This window comes from Lactuca virosa, chromosome 2 (assembly GCF_052849685.1).
Source record: "Lactuca virosa cultivar CGN04683 chromosome 2, Lactuca_virosa_CGN04683_v6, whole genome shotgun sequence".
NCBI lineage: Eukaryota > Viridiplantae > Streptophyta > Magnoliopsida > Asterales > Asteraceae > Lactuca > Lactuca virosa.
In genome coordinates this window covers 197,538,606-197,554,943 of record NC_136427.1, presented here as the reverse complement: position 1 = coordinate 197,554,943, position 16,338 = coordinate 197,538,606, and the positions used below count along the sequence as shown (strand labels likewise).

Genomic DNA, 16,338 nt, shown 5'->3' with positions numbered 1-16,338 from the left:
TCATCCTCTCTCTCGACTCACCCACACTTATTTTTAATGGTGGGTCTCGACTCTTAACTCTAGACTTGTAACGACCCTTGACTAGACGATCACGACTCTTGACTCGACTTTACTCCCTTCCCAAGACTCCTTAGCAAGCTGTAATAAAAACACCAAAAGACAACTAAAAGTAACATAATAGTTTAAAAGTCTTACAAACCAAAACAAGTTCAAAACCACAAAAATCTAAACCAAATAAAATTAAAACAAAAACTAAATAGGAACTCAATCGTCATCTTCTTCATCACGTGCTCCACTTGGACCGACTCCATCTCCTCCTTGGCCTCGATACTCACTCATCCTAGGGCAAAGTGGGTAATGATACCCTAGATGAGGAGGCTGCTCCACATGGAAATGTTGCACCAAATTCTCCATTGTCCCCCCAATCCAGTTCATGCTCAAGGAAAGCTGGTCAAAATACCCTGTCATATCATCCCCAAATTGTGATGCTACCATGGATGCTGATTGGCGAACCGATTGTCTTCTTTCCCCTCGTCCTCTCACATTCCTTCTCCTCGGCCTTGGTTGTGGTGCGGGTTGATCACCCTGCTGCTCATCACCATCCTCATCATCCGACCCCAAAATACCCCAGTGAGTCCCATAATTTTTTACCACCCGCATAGTCTCCAAATAACCCATACTAAACTCATGTTCATCCATGCAAGTCATGGAACGAGTGATACCGGGAACAAGCAACCCATACGATTGGGCCAAACGGGTAATGAAATGCCCTCCATAAATAGGGCTCCCGGGGCGAGAACTAGCAGCAGAGTCAGCCAGAAAGCGTGCCAAAAAATAGGGAATGTTGCAACACACTCCCGGCTGCAAAATGCACCATAAAAAGAATAAATTCTGCTTTGTCACCTTGTCCCCATGCCTTTTGTGATTGATGGAGAAAGTGATAAATCGGTGTAGTACTCGGTGGATAGGAGATCGAATGCTGCTCTCGGGGAACACTCCGGAATTGAATATTCCGGAGGCAATATTATGCCAGAAATCAAACCCAGTGACATCATCCGCATACCCTCTAGCTGAATCCTTCAAAAACATGCTAAACTTGGGAGTCACAGCCTCCTGGGGATTATTTATCCCCACCCTCCAAGAAAATTCCATGAGATGCACTCCCGATACTCACCCCCGAGACGGATTACCAAAGCTTGTGGATAATGGGGGTCTTGAACATTCTCGTGGAATGTAACTGTTGAGAAAAACTCAACACAAAACTCCTTATATACCTGCTCTTGGATGCGAAAAAGATTGAGCCATCCCGAGCAAGTGAACGAAATAACCATCTCCAATAAAGATTTTGGTTAGAAACGGGGACAGCCTATCCATGAGTCCAACCTCTCTCAACCGTGTCCAATTGATGGTGGGTGCGACTGCAATCTCCCGGTTGTAAAGCCACCCCAACCGATTGTTCCAACGCGTATAAATATCTCGTGACATATTCGTTGGAAAGACGTAAAACGGGTGGAGATTAGCAACCCCGGTTGGAACTTCTCTTCTGGGAGCCATTCCTGTAAAAATAAACAAAAACAAACCAACAAAGACATCCCAAAAGATTAGCATTAAACAGAATTTAAAACTGTAAATATCCAGGATTCACGTCGTGAATTTCGAGGAATTCACGTCGTGAGTTCGTAAGCAGAACCCGGAATCGATCAAGGCAGAAATCAAATCGGGCCAACCATGTCAAAGGGGTTTACTCCTAGGGCGATTTCAAACTTATTTCAAACACATTCAGCAATAAATTCATAGATTTAGGGCATCGATTTTAAGATTCAAGTTAAATGCATACCCTAAACCCTAAATCTAGCATTTACAACAATAATAAACAATGGGAAAAAGATTAAAATACCTAGGATGGAGAATTACGTAAGCACAAGAGGATTAAAGGACGTGTGTCAGCCGAAATCGAACAAGGGGGGGACCAGTCGCCTCTTTCACTTCGTGGGAATAAAGAAATGTTTGGTCAAAGAGGGTTTTGTGTTCTTTATTCTGTGGTCCCGTGTGTTTCAGGATTCACGTCGTGAATGTAGAGAAATTCACGTCGTGAATTCAGTCTGGGCTTAAAACTGGGCTTATTCAATCTATACCAGAATTGGACTGGACTAAAAATAATGGGCCATTTAATGGGCTAATTATGGATTAATGGAATATTGTTCGTTTCAATCTGGACTTACGTCATGAATCATAATGATTTTTGGATGATAAGATCGACTTCCCTAAAACAAAAATGCAAAATTTAAAAAGAGAAAGAAAAACGCAAACCAAACTCAGGTTGCCTCCCGAGAAGCGCTTCTTTTTTAGGAGTCTTGAGCTGGACTCCGTGCCCTCTACGTTGATTCGTCAGAAGAATCCACCACCAGGATCTTTTGCTCCTTAAAACGCCTCTTGTAAGCTTGAACTCGACGAATATACGCCTTTTTAGAATTCTCCTTTTTAACCTTAACTTCGTCTCCATCGAGCTTGCTTTTGATCCCTTGAGTCTTCAATTTTTCATCATTTTTAAGCTTCATAATAACCTCCTCCTCCTTCATCACTGGGCTAGTCACTTTTGATGTGACCTCCTCTTCATGACTCGATATTTCATCACTTTCCTCACTTATCAGAGATGTTGGTTTCGTAAAGGCAATAACTTCAACGAAAAACAGAACGGATGCTCTTGGTTTAGTGCGTTTGACTTGTTGAATTGATTTAATTTCTTCTTCCATAAGCTTCTCCAATTCTTCAAGCTCATTATCATCTTCAATATTAAACACTTCACTTTGAACATCAAATCCTTGGAAACCATCTTGTAGTCCAAAAGTTTCTTCTTCATCACCAACCCTCAACGTGAGCTTGGACTCTCGAATATCGACAAGAGCCCTAGCAATATTCCGTAAAGGGCGACCAAGAATGATGGGGACATTCACATCCTCTTTCATATCCATCACTACAAAGTCAACTGGGAAAACGAATTTCCCAATTTTAACTAGGATGTCTTCTACTATCCCTTTTGGGTGAGTCACTGAACGATTTTCCATGTGGATTGTCATTTTTGTAGCCTTCATCTTCTGAATATTTAACTTTTGGTAAAATGAAAAAGGCATCAAGTTAATGCTAGCCCCAGAATCGGCTAAAACATGTCTTCAAATTATTACCAAACTCACATGAAAGAGTGAGGCGTCCAGGATCTCCCATCTTCTTAGGTATCTCTCCCAATATAGCCCTTGAGCTTTTCCCACTAAGGATCACTTTAGAATTCTTCAATTCTTGGCAAGTGTCTATTAGATCTCGGAGGAACTTCGCGTATTCTGGAACTTTTGCAAGTGAATCAATAAAAGGAGTATTAATAGAAATACCCTTCATTTGTTGAATAAACTCCAGATGTTCCCTTTCCAGTGGACTAAGACGTTCTCGAGACGGAAATGGTAAAGGCGGGTGATAAACTGGAACAGATACAGAATTATTCTGTTCAGACCGAGCCCATGACGTGAGCATATCGTGCTCACGGCGTGAACTTGGTATTCCAGCAAATTCTTCGTTTTCGAGTTTTGTCTTCTTAGGCTTCGGGTCATCTGGCTTTGGCTCCACTTCTAAAGCTTCAAGGAATTCAGAAATCGCTTCTTCTTCAGTATCAATGGCCATGACGTGAGATTGTGTCGTCAATTCAGGGACTGGTGGAGACAGTCTTTTATTTACCAAAGTAGTGAGTTGACCAAGTTGAACTTCAAGGTTATTGATGGAAGCTTGTTGATTTTTTAATAATGATTGTTGGTCAATCATCATAGCATCAGTAGCATCATGCCTTTTTTCTGAAGCTTCCATAAACTTTATTAACATGGTCTCTAGATCAACTTTCTTCTCAGCTGGTGGTTGCTCTCTTTGGTAAAAACCCCGGCCAGTTTGCCTAAATTTCTCTTCTTTTTGCTTCTTGTATTCATCGTAAGGCAGCCACTCCTTCTTTGGTTTCCTCCAATCTTCATCGTATTTGTCCCCACTCGAATAGCAAACTTGAGCTTTCTTGTTTCCATATTCATCCATATTGCAATCCCTTGTCAAATGCGGGCCGCTACATCTCTCGCAACCAACTCGAATTGCATGAATTTATTGGTCCATTTGGGTCAATCTCCTATCCATAGTGCTAAACATTGCCATCACAGTAGCCATCTCTTCAGTTTGTGCACCTCCACTGCCTTTTATCCCATCGCGCCCTGGGTTGTGATACTCATGAGAGTGCGTTGAAAATTCTTCAATCAGCTCCTTGGCCTGATTTGGGTTCTTCTTTGTTAGTGGTCCTTGTGAATCAAGGAGTTGTCTAGTCATGACATTCACCCCATCATAGAATATCGACATTTCTTGCTGAATATTTAGGTCATGTTGAGGACAATTCCTTAACAACCCCTTGTAGCGCTCCCATGCCTCGTATAATGACTCCCCCGGATTTTGCTCAAAGTTGGCAATCGCCTTCTTGAGTTTAGAGATTTTAGAGGGTGGGCAAAACTGATCTAGAAATTTTTCACGCAATTGGGCCCATGTGGTCATTGTACCAGATGGTAGAGCCTTCAACCAGTCTTTTGCAGCTCCTTTGAAAGTGACTGGTAACATCCTTAACAAAGCTGTCTCCCTTGGGATATTAGGAGTATTAAAATAATCCGCAATATCATTGACCTCGTCTAAATGCTTGAAAGCATCCTCATGATCCTTCCCATAGAATGGGATATCCTTGAGTGCAGTAAGGATATGTCCCTTTAACTAGAATGTGGCATTGGCAGGAATCGTAGGATGTACTAAACCCGGCCCCACATCATCTCGAATGCGCTTCTTGTAATCCCCCAATAGCCATCTCATCAATGTTCGCCATTTCATTCTCCGGCTCGTTCTCGGGTTCACTCGTATAAAGTCCAAATTCTGTTTCTGATTCGTACTCGGTCTCGTGTGGGTTAGGTGTTTGATCGAAGACTTCAAACTTGCTCTTTGAGGCTGAACTCGATTCTCCCGTTTTCTTTTCTGACTTCCTTGAAAAGGCTGATTTCAGTTCTTGTAAAGGCGACTTCTTATTATCCTTTTTGTGCAGCGTAGACTCCGGATCTTCCAGTGGTGGCACCAAAGGTGTGTTGGATCCTTTGGTCATCAACTCCTGCAAAACAAACAAAATAAAAAACGTAAAACTGAACTAAAAGAGAAAAACAAATTAAAAACAAAGAAAAATAGGATCACATAATTCACGTCGTGAATACTGTAATACTCACGTCGTGAGTTCTGTAATGCCAGAAAAAAACTGAAACTGGAAAATAACTCCTTGCAGGTTTTACCCCACAAAAAGGATCGATTAATCTGAAGCAAATAAATAAACAATAAACTAAGTCGTTCCCCGGAAACGGCGCAAAAACTTGATGTGCACAAAAGTACCCACTAATTTTAATATTTATAACCTAACAAACTTAGACCAACTATGCACCTATAGGCAGTGTACCTAGTCAGATTATAGTATAGCTTGGGTAAGTCGGGTATCGATCACAGGGAACGGTGTTACTAATTAATCTACTTGCTATCAAATTAACCTAATTATTAACAAGTTTAAAAAGGGTTTTATCTGATTTTACAAGATCAGACGAACTTAGCTCAAATTCAATCAATAAGTAAAAGCACTCTTGTTTAGTTCGAATCCACTTCGTTCTTATGGCCAGCTAATAATTATGGATTATCAAGTTGATTTTAATTATATTAGTAATTTTAGTCTAATTTTACCAATAATTAATTAATTCATGTAAAACTATGTATGGTCACACACAATTAAACACAGAACCAATTATGAATATGAATATGCTATGTGAAATTTATTATGTAAACGCAATTATAGTCATAATCTACGTTCTCTAGCACAGCTAAGTTTATTTACTTTAATTACTAACTAAGATTGGTCAATCCTAGCTCTAACAATTTAATGTTCACTAAATCATTAGGTAAACAAGTTCATGCAGTTAATGGTCACTAAGCTACACAGAACATGGAATCAAGCAACTAAAGAAACAACCATAAGCATGCTAGGTAATTATAAACCAAACACAAGCAATTTACCAACTAAATAAATCCATACAAAATTAAGCTATTCATAAGTTAGAAGCTTCATCTAGCTAAACAAGAGTAGCTAGATTCAGCTGCTCATAATAGCAACTAACACACTAACACAAATCAAATTATAAGGAAACATGTTCATAAGTATCAAATAAGTGAACTAAATGATGGACCTTCACTCTTTTGGTGTTGAAACCCTTTTCCAGAACCTTACTTCTGCTGTAAATCGTCTTCTGGAACCTCTTTCTTCCGCCAAGAGTTTTCAAATCGTAATGGGCAAGGGAATTTATAGTTTTCTGATTTCCCGAGTTCACGTCGTGAACCATAGGGATTCACGTCGTGAATGCGATATTTTCGTATTCGACAAGGACTCTTTCACCCGGATGTAAATCTTCTGGAATACTCTTCTCACGTCGTGAATCATGAACAATTCACGTCGTGAGAACGCTTTTTTTTGCTGAGTTTTTCATCCTTCTTCCCTTCAAGCCTCCAAAGTTCCAAATATTGTCAATTCTGGTCCCTTACTTCGAAAATGCCTCTATTTTGGCTGCAAATAACAATTTATTCTTATAAGTACCATTATCCTATGCAATTAACCAAAATATTAATAAAAATGTAAATAAATATTGCCTAAAAATATGTATAAATATGGCAATATCACCGATTAAAATACATTGTTCACTACGAGGTTCAAGCTTGTCGTGAGTCTCTCGTCTTACGAAAGCCTCGCAACCCCAAACCTTGATGTGGTCTAAATAGGGAACTTTCCATGTCCACATCTCGTGAGGTGTTTTGGAAACCTTTTTAGTTGGGACTAGATTAAGGATATGGGCAGCAGTCTCTAAGGCATACCCCCAGAATGAGATAGGTAACGATGCTCGACTCATCATAGAACGAACCATGGCGAGCAGGGTTCGATTGCGCCTCTCAGCTACACCATTAAGCTGTGGTGTCCTAGGCGGCGTCAATGGTGAAACAATTCCACATTCCTTAAGATAGTCATGGAACTCGATACTAAGATACTCTCCTCCTCGATCGGATCAAAGTATCTTTATCTTCCTGCCAAATTGATTCTCCACTTCTTTCTTAAACTCTTTGAACTTTTCAAAGGTTTCTGACTTATGCTTGATTAAGTAGATATAGCCATATCTGTTGTAATCATCAGTAAAAGTCACATAGAAGCGGTTAGCATCCCTTGTGGCGGTTCTAAAAGATCCACACTCATCTGTGTGTATGAGATCCAACAGACCCTCACCCCTTGCGCAAGTGCCAGTGAAGGGTGACTTTGTCATCTTTCCAAGTAAACAAGATTCATAAGTGTCACCTGACTTTAAGTCAAACGACTCTGACACTCCATCCTTTTGGAGTTGGGCTATGCGCTTCTTGTTAATATGTCTAAGACGACAATGCTATAAGCATGCTTTATCCAAATCATTGGATGAATCAATATGCAACACATTATTTCCTAAGTTATCTACAACCATCACAGTTTCATATATGTCATTGCAAGGTAATGCTTCAAAACAAAATACACCATTATAATAAGCATTAATACTACCGATTTCATTATTAAAAGAAAATGTAAAACCTTGTTCATACAAACTGTGAAAAGAAATAATATTCATCGCCATATTAGACGAGTAGCAACATTTATTCAAATCTACTTTTAAACCATTACTAATCAATAAAGAATAAACTCCAATCTTGGTGACAGACGGCTTTCCCCTATTCCCCATGATTAAGTTCATATTCCCCATGTGTAAGCCACATCTTGTATCAAGGACCCAAGAATTAGCATGTGATTAGTTATTAGATAGAATAGAATAAATACCTGCAAAGGAGGGTTTGATCTTCCCATCCTTTATGTCCTGCAAGTATTTCGGGCAGCTTCGTCTCCAGTACCCTTTTTCATGGCAATGGAAGCACTAGGGTGTGACAGAACCAACTTTAGTTCCACTGGAAGAGGGTCCAACATGGGACTTTCCCTTATGACTCTTGGAAGGAGTCTTCCTCTTCTTTCCCTTCCCATGTCCAATTGCCAAGACAGGGGCAGTTGCAGTAGGAGTAGGTACAACAAATTTGCCTTTCAAACTGCTTTCAGCAGTTCTCAAGAGACCTTGAAGCTTGCCTAGAGTGACCTCCTCCTTGTTCATATGATAAATCATACGAAACTGATCGTAACAAAGAGTTAAATAGTGTAGAACAATATCTATGGCTAACTCTTCATCAAACTTAACATTCAACTTTAGCAAGCGGTCCACAAACCTTTGCATCTTTTTTACAAGTGGGTTGTGATGGACTCTCCATCCTTCATTTTGGTCGTGATCATGGAGGCAATGATCTCATAACTCTCCTGCCGAGCACTTTGATGATACCTTTCCATCAAGTCCTGGTGCATTTCATAAGGCCAAAAGTCCTCATATGACTTTTGGAGCGTAGCAGTCATGGTAGCGATCATTATACACGACACTTTGGTCGCGTCCCTCTCATGAGTTTTGTACTCAGCAATCTGTTCGGGAGTAGTAGTAGATTCATCAATCTCCTTAAGCTCTTTATCAATGACATATTCTTTGTCCTCATAACAAATAGCCATTCGGATGTTTCGAATCCAATCATTGAAATTCGATCCATCGAAGATGACCCTCCCACATAAGTTCATGAGGGAGAAAGAGTCGGAAGGGATTGGGTTGGAAGCATTGCTTGAAGTAGACATCTAAAAAGAAAGACAAAGTTTAGATTAGATAATGATCCTTAATATAACACCCAAAATGAGATATTAAGGCTAGGACCCAACACAATATTTTACAATTCGGAAGAGGGATGCAATAATCCAATTGCAAAATATTTGAAGGTAGGTAAATGAGGATTTACCAATTTCCACCATGAAAAACAAAATTGAAGATTACGTTTTAAATGAATTGAAATTCCTAGATTCTTTTAAGATTCATTGAACTTTTCAATGGCATGTTTAAATCTTGATTATGCCCTTCAAGTTTGTGACTGGGATACCGAGGATCACAAACAAGGTGTGAATAACCATGCAAATTAGCTTGGTACTCTCGATGTTACAAATCACCTAATCAATGTGCCGGTTAACCACACACGCTTCATTGATTTATGATTAACACCAAGCTACCCTTTGCCACTCATTGTCAGTCCCAAATTAGTGTGCCGGTTAACCACACACGCTCCACTAACGACTTAACAAGGTGCAAAGTGCAATTTCATGGAATAGCACCATTTTCACATTTTTCCTAAAGTAACTAAGAATGAGAATTTATAAAAGTTTAGTTACTTTAATAATTTCATTATACTTATTATTGAGAATTAGTGTCTTATCCTACCTGTTCGGCTAACGACCCTCCACCAGTCATGGAAGCGGTGAGTGAGAGTGGACACCCATTAAACCACCATTTTATAGGCGGTAACCTTATACCCCCTTATAGACCGGCTTCGTGAATGAGGCCTACTAACGGTAATACTGACTTGTCTTATACATATATATATATATATATATATATATATATATATATATATATTAAACTTTAATATTATAATAGTATAAGGGTTGAATTTTAAACTTTTAAAACTCTAGGGTTTGGAATAAAAGTTTCATTAATGTAACTTTTCAAGTTCCAAAACTTGAGGGCAAGTTTTGTAACTTGTCAAGACTTTTGAAATTCATAACTTATGAAACTTTTTGTTGAATGAATGAGACCTTTCAAATTCCAAACTTGAGGACAAGTTATGAAACCTTTCAAGACTCTTTGAATTCTATAACTTACATTAGTTAATGGTTTCATAAATAAAGACTTTTCATATTCCATAACTTGAGGACAAGTTATGGAACTTTTCAAGAACACATATGGATCAAATTAACTAGTCCAATTATGATATGATGATCATTTACCAATTTGACCTAATTTGATTAATATTCAAGATAGTTTCAAATTTTACATATAACTAGTATTTCACAAAAATCAAGTAGTTATCTTAGAATTTGACAAACATCATGTTATTGGATGGGGATTGATATTACCATAGCATCAAAATCGAATTTTATAAACCAAAACAGTTTGTGGTAATGTTCCTAATCCAAAACAGGCCATAAACTCAAAGATTATGCCCACAGACAGTCCAAATCGTCGAGTGCACTTATGAACTCGACGAGTTCATCATCATAAGGCACCTATTCGTCGAGTTCATATATGGACTCGTCGAGTAGGCCCTGGCAGAATCCAGTTTTGCAGTTTTTTTAGCTTTGAAAATTACACAGTTGCATCAATACAATAGAAAACATCCTAGGCTCTGATACCACTGTTGGGTTTTATGTACTCTAACATTCCTATGGTGCATATGCAACCCTAATGCTTTGGATCTATGTTTTCTCTAATTATACATACAACATTGGTTTCCAAAGCATGAAGCCTAAACTAGCATACAAAATTTAACATATGAATCATAAAAACAAGTTAGAAAGTTACCTGTTGATGTAGCTAGTAAGACTTTGGCCTTGAGAGAACTTAGCACCCCAAGTGTTGTGCCTCAAACAAGTCACAAACACCAAATAAACAACTAGATGGATATGAGAGAGGCTAAGGAGACTCTAAAACCGATTTCTCTTCTTGGAATGCAAGTAGTGGTCGATTTTAGGGCTTAGCACAACATATATATATATATATATATATATATATATATATATATATATATATATATATATATATGTGTGTGTGTGTGTGTGTGTATGTGTGTGTGTGTGTGTAGAATATCAAAGGTCATGTGTAACCCTAACCCATACACATTAGCCCATGATCCATCCATTTGATTTGGATAAATACTTCATGGATTAACCCATAAGCCCATCACAAATCAAACCATGGCTCATTACCCAACTCATATGTATCAATTTAATTAGTCTCTTTTGATCACTAAATTAATTCTAAATTAATTCTTGATCAATACTAATTAAATAATATGATTCCTCAATTAATATATTATACTTATAATATATTAATAAATCATAAATAACCTCTTACTCAAATATCCATCTATCAAATTGTTCTGGTGAAGGCAACCCGAAATGGACCATGCTACTATCGGGTCAAGTACATACCAATTATAGTTATGGGCTTAGACACCTAATCTAACAATAGTTCTACAAGTTATTACCACAAAGCAACATACTCAAATAGTAGGAGACATATTTAACTGATCACTATAGCATATCAGCATACTCGATACTAGAACACAAATCTAACAGATCACTATAGCATAGCGGCATACTCAATACCAGAACATAGATCTATCAGATTACTACAACATAGTAGCATACTCAATACCAAAACACAGATCTAACAGATCACTACAGCATAGCAGCATACTAAATATCAACAATCCAAGGAATGCATGTTCGTATATACTCAGAGGTGAGATAGTCACCCGGACAGGTATTCCTACTCTAGAACCACAACCAAACAAGGAACATGTAAGAGAGCTTAGATCAAGAGTCCCCAGTCTATCCTACATGACTATATATAGTCCCTAGGGCATCCCTCTACTAGCAGATAACCAAAACTAATGGGTCGGCATTAGTGTCTTCGACCCACGAGTACAATGAGGCAAAACTCACCTCGATATGTGTCACACCCCAAAACCGAGAATGGCGGAATACATTCTGGGGTGGAGGAAGTCATGTACAGTATCATAACAAAGCATAATAGTAAAGACAAGCAACAACATCCATTGCATTAAGATAATAATTGTAATACAAACGTGTTCAGTACAAATGTTAGACACCAAAAATACAATCAAAATAAAGTGGAGTCTTATGTGTGCTCCGTCTTCTCAAAAGCTGCATCCGTACCTGTCTACTGATGACCTGAGAATACAAGTTATTTTGAAAACGTTTATCAGCATAAAGCTGGTGAGTTCATAAGTATTTAGTGTCATTTCATGTATAAAATATTCACAATTATACATTGTAAAAGAAGGTTTCGGTGTTCGAAAATAGTATGAGCCCTAGAAAACCCTATGTTTTCCAGAAAAAGTAGTCTTCACCAAGACCCGATGGTTTGTTTGTTCCTTTGATAATGTACAAGTTTTCTCAGTAGTTATTAGTTTGAAAATATAGTTTTAGACTTTATTCATGTATAGTAATGAGAAAAATGTTTTACCCCAACAGTATCACTGTCGGCCATATGAAATGAAATGCAGGCTCCAGGTAGTATTAAATGTACAATACTCCTCAGGGAGTCTGTTGCCTTTAATTCTTAAAGTATTAATTAAAGGTTTGAATGTGAACTCGTACGTAACCATGCTGATTGACGATCGAATCCCTTTGACCCTCCAAGTCATATGTAGTGATGTGACATTTTGTCACCCCTGGGCCTAGACGGCTCGGACTGTAGCTAGCAGTCGGGATGTGGGAGTGTCTGTCCCGTATAGATCTATACACATAATGCCCGCTCTCCCTCCAGGAGACTCTGGTTACGCAGTGATAGCACAAAGATGTGTCGTATCGAGAAATAGTATGTCACATTCTGTTTTAGTAAGTTCTCTTGTATAGTATGTAGTGTTCTCTTTGTATAGTACATAATGTTCTCCTCGTATAGTATATAGTGTTCTCTTGTATAGTATATAGTGTTCTCTTGTATAGTGCATAGCATATATTGACTCACAACTGAACTGACTCTAGTAGTTGTCATGGCAATAGTAGTAGTGAGTAGTATCCCTTAACTATACCTATTATAGTTAAATAGTATTGTTGGTTGCATGTCTTTGATATCCAAAGGCATTGAACTGATATGAAAACTTTTATATCTGACACAAATATATGAGATATATAACTAAGAATTCAACGAGAGTCGGACTAATAACAAAATACCCTAAGCCCACAATCAAACAAGAACAGGAAGTAAGGTGAGTTATTAGTCCTAAATCCTTCAAGTCTTACTTATATAAATATATTGGTGTAGATATGGTTTGGGAATAAAAATAGTTTAAACGAATTTTGGAAAATAGTTTTATAGTGATTTACACGAAAATGAATTTGGTAAGCATTTGAAAACAGTTTAATTGGCAATATAGTCGAAAGTATAGAAAATCCCTTTTTGGTGGTAAAAACAGTTAATAGTGTAGAAAATCCTTTTGGTTGCAAGTTATAATTCACTATAACTTATTTGGTTCAACTTGTATTCCCCCCCCCCCATAAAACAGTTAAAAACATTTAAAAAAGGTTCATTTAGGGGTATGAACTCACCTGTAGTGAGTGAAGTGGATGGAAACGCCGGGTAGGATGCTAGGTGTCAAGTGAGGACTTGAACACACACACGGATCCTATGTAACATGTAGTGATGTATAAAGTATCTAATTAGTTGTGTAATCATTAATTAAGTGAGTAAAGGCACTTTAATGTATGAAAACACTTTGTTTCAAGTGTTAGGAGTGCTAAAGGTTGCGTCTAAGGAGTGTATGGCCTCACTATGGAGTTTACACTTCACTTTGCCACACTTAAGTGTGTTTACGGTTGGGAGACCATTTCCCCCATGAGTTTACGGCCGTAAACTCATGGAAATAGTGAGTTTGTGTGTCTAAAGGTCTCATGCATCACAAGGAAGGCTCCTAGGATCAATTCGAGGGCTTGGGAAGTGATTAGGGTTCAATTGGGTACTCCCTTGGAGTTTACGGTCCTTGGACCACTCCTTGGGAGTTTACGGTCGTAAACTCTAGGGTTTACGGCCGTAAACCCTTGACCACTTCAACCATTTCATGTTTTGGGGTCCTAAGCTCATCTACACTAGTTTCGAGTTCATCAAACAAGCTAAGGAAGGGTTTAGGGGCATCAAAACACCATTTGAGGTGTTTACGGTTTTGGGTTTACGGTTCTTGAATGTTCAAGAACCGTAAACTCAAGTTTATGGCCAAAAAGTCATGATTTTGGGTTCCTTAGTTCATGCATGCAAGTATCTAAGCTATATCTAAGCATTAGAGAAGGTTTGGAAGTGTTTTGGGGCTTCAAAACCCGCATATAGGAGTTCACGGTTTTGGGAGGCTCCCCAAACCGTAAACACATGCATGTTGAGGTATTTGGATGATTCAAACTTGAGATGGCATGAATACTAAGTTAAACAACAAGTTAGGAAGATTACCTTTGATTTTTGAGGCTTGAAAGTGGTGTTCTTGAGCCAAACCCGATTTTAGAGAGAGAAAGTAGAGAGAGAAAGCTCCAAGGTGGGGAAAAGGCTCTAAAGGTGGACACTCCTCCTTTATATATGGCTGCCTAGTGGGGACCCACCATACACTGTCGTTTAAACGGAGCTAAATGTTTTTACCGGGTAAACTAACCGTAACCCGACTTAGTTGTTTTTATCCCGTCAATAAATATATTCTAATAATAATTCAGAAATGAATTATTTAGATAAATATAAGTTAACGGAAAATTTTTATACAACTAATTTTTATTAACGGAAACGGATTATAGTGACGGAGTAAATTTCGGGTTGTCACATCATCCCCCCGTTAGAGGGAATTTCGTCCCGAAATTCAGAATTCAAGCAGCTACGTTATTACAACACAACTAAGCAAAGAGATGAGGATAGTTAAGTTTCATTTGATCCTCGCGCTCCCAAGTGAACTCTGGTCCTCGTTTGGCGTTCCAACGAACCTTCACAATCGGGATGCAGCTTTGCTTCGTTCGTTTGACCTCTCGGTCCATGATCTCCACAGGTTCTTCCACAAAGTTGAGGCTCTCATTGATCTCGATTTCATCGAGTGAAATTATGAGAGTCTCTTCGGATAGGCACTTTTTCAAGTTCGAGACGTGGAAGGTAGGATGCACATTACTAAGTTCGCGGGGTAGATTGAGTTTGTAAGCTACGGGGCCGATTCTAGCGAGAATCTCAAAAGGACCTATGTATCTTGGATTCAGCTTTCCGCGCTTTCCGAAGCGTATCAAGCCTTTCCAGGGTGAGACTTTCAAAAGGACTCGGTCTCCCACCTGGAATTCCAAGGGTTTCCTCCGTTTGTCTGCGTAGCTTTTCTGTCGGTCTCTTGAGGCTTTAAGTCGTGCTCGGATTTGTACGATCTTTTCGGTGGTCTCGCGGATGATTTCTGGACCGGTGAGAGTGCTGTCAGGAACTCGTCCCTTAGCTAATTGAGCGTCGCCTACCTCGGCCCAGCACAGAGGGGATCTGCACTTCCGGCCGTATAGGGTTTCGAATGGGGCAGCTTTGATGCTTGTGTGATAACTGTTGTTGTAGGAAAACTCGACTAGGGGTATGTGGGTATCCCACGCCTTACCAAAGTCGATTACACAGGCTCGCAACATATCCTCCAAGGTTTGGATAGTTCTCTCACTTTGTCCATCGGTTTGAGGATGGTATGCTGTGCTCATATCCAGCTTAGTTCCAAGAGCCTTCTGCAGGGACTGCCAGAACCTCGAGGTGAACCTGCTATCCCGATCGGAAATAATGGACACAGGTACACCGTGCAGTCGGACTACCTCTTGGATGTAAATTCGCGTAAGTCTCTCCATTTTGAAATTTTCCTTGATAGGAAGGAAGTGGGCGGATTTGGTTAGCCGGTCAACAATTACCCAAATGGTGTCGTACCCACTCGGAGATTTGGGCAATTTGGTAATGAAATCCATAGTAATTCTCTCCCACTTCCATTCAGGTATCTCTGGCTGTTGGAGAAGACCCGAGGGTTTCTGGTATTCGACCTTGACCTTAGCGCAAGTAAGGCACTTATTCACGAAGGTAGCGATTTCCGCTTTCATGTTAGGCCACCAGTACGATTTCTTGAGATCCAGGTACATCTTATCTGAACCTGGGTGAATGGAATATCGAGTGTTGTGCGCTTCTTTCATGACCAAGTCTCTGAAGCCACCGTGTCGCGGTGTCCAGATCCGGTCCATGAGGTAGTAAGTTCCGTCATCCTTGACTACTAGATTCTTATCCATTCCTCGCAGGGACTCTCCCGCCACATTTTCTGGTTTCAAAGCTTCAAGCTGTGCTCCCTTAATTTGTGCGGGTAGATGCGAATGGATAGTCATGGTTAGGGACTTGACTCTTCGCCCAGAATATTCCTTCCGACTTAGGGCGTCTGCTACTACATTGGCTTTACCCGGGTGGTAACGAATTTCACATTCGTAGTCATTGAGTAGCTCGACCCACCGTCGTTGTCTCATGTTGAGCTCCTTCTGGTTGAAGATGTGTTGGAGGCTTTTGTGGTCGGTATAGA

General features: G+C 39.4%; 1 non-coding gene across 1 annotated transcript; it reads left to right on the top strand.

The window, feature by feature from the left end:
- Window positions 1–4,393: 4,393 nt before the first annotated feature.
- On the top strand, window positions 4,394–4,500 carry LOC145161932 (small nucleolar RNA R71). Its single transcript, XR_013738788.1, has one exon. It is a non-coding gene; the product is annotated as a small nucleolar RNA R71 (small nucleolar RNA).
- Window positions 4,501–16,338: the final 11,838 nt, after the last annotated feature.